Below are 1,367 nucleotides of genomic sequence, written 5' to 3'. Positions count from 1 at the left end.
TCTATCTATCTATCTATCTATCATCTTATCTATCTATCTATCTATCTACCTATCATCTATCATCTATCTATATGCATCAGATGTAGCAGAAGAATGGGTGCGGGCGTTTTCCCACCCTTGTACAGAGTGTGAGCGATCTTTGCTCTTTCGGCGGGAACTCAACCCCTCCAGCGGCTACCAGAATAGGTGCGAAGGCATATGAAAGCTGAGGTTTCCAGGGGGCCACACCATCCCCCCTCCCCCGCCCTGTCCTCAGACTGACAGGACACCTGGAAGGTTCTCATCGGCACTGTCAAGGCCCACTGAGAGCCCTGCTGCGTTTTGCTCAGCTGTCGGCTTCCGCGCAGGTACACAATTGGCAGCGTCTTGGAGGGTGGCAGAATGTGGCTTGGAAGATCTCGGGGTGGCAGTTCTGCCCCACAAATAGATTAAGACGGTTGGGAAGGTTCTCTGTCTCCCTGGGTCTGTACGTGTATAGACCATGGGAAAGACAGGGAAGGAGAGAGAGAGAGGTTGGGAGATTGAAAGGCTGTGACTGGGAGAGACAGAGACAGTGACCTTCCTTTGGGGGGCAGAGCTGGGGACTGAGCCCGAGAGTGAGAGGGGGTTTCCAGGAAGGGTGCCGTGGTTGTCCCTGACCGTGTGATGGCCTGTGTGCTTGTCGGCCTCCAGGGCTTTTGGTGGGCAGCTCCTGCGTGCCCACCTGTTGGGCAGGGATGTGCGCGTGTCGAGCAGAGCGGGGGCGGTGGGTGAATAAAAGTGGAGAGGGCGCGGGCCGCGGTGGGGCCGGCGGGGCTGCGCGCTAAGGCGGGAGCAACCGGGCTGCGGGCGGGCGGAAGGCGCAGGCGTGTTCCCTGGCCACGGCCCCCACGTGGCTGTGCGGGCGTCCCCCAAAGGCTTTCCCGCCTCTGGCCGGGGAGAGAGGATGCTGCGCTGCCTCAGGGCCTTGGGCGGGGCTTGGCCCCGGGGGGCGGGGGGTGCCCTTCACGAGGGCGCAAAAGCGACGGGCACCTCCTTCGAGCCGGAATCGAACCAGCGACCTAAGGATGTCCACACGTGTCGGGTCTACAGTCCTCCGCTCTACCAGCTGAGCTATCGAAGGGTGCGCGCCGCCAGGCCCGGGCCCTTAACTTTTTCTGGAAATGCCGGAGCACGGCACTGGGACGCCCGAGGTGAGACAGGCCCAGGGCTGGTTGGGAGCCCCTTTGAAGAGAGCGGTGCACGCGCCGCCACGCCGCCCGGTGGGGCCGGGAGGACGGGGCAGTCCTGCGGCGTGGCTGCGGCCGGGCCCTGGTGGTGGCCGGCATCGGGGCGGCGACTTTCAAGATGCCTGGGCCCCCGCGCTCAACTGTGGCCTCCTTTCCCCT

General features: G+C 63.0%; 1 non-coding gene across 1 annotated transcript; it reads right to left on the bottom strand.

Annotated features, from left to right (window-relative positions):
* Positions 1 to 1,012: 1,012 nt before the first annotated feature.
* Positions 1,013 to 1,102, bottom strand: TRNAY-GUA (transfer RNA tyrosine (anticodon GUA)). Its single transcript is given in 2 exon segments — positions 1,013 to 1,048; positions 1,066 to 1,102. It is a non-coding gene; the product is annotated as a tRNA-Tyr (tRNA).
* Between the last annotated feature and the right edge of the window lie 265 nt (positions 1,103 to 1,367).

This window comes from Physeter macrocephalus, unplaced genomic scaffold (genome assembly GCF_002837175.3).
Source record: "Physeter macrocephalus isolate SW-GA unplaced genomic scaffold, ASM283717v5 random_12179, whole genome shotgun sequence".
Lineage (NCBI taxonomy): Eukaryota > Metazoa > Chordata > Mammalia > Artiodactyla > Physeteridae > Physeter > Physeter macrocephalus.
This window is presented reverse-complemented; position numbering and strand designations above follow the sequence as displayed.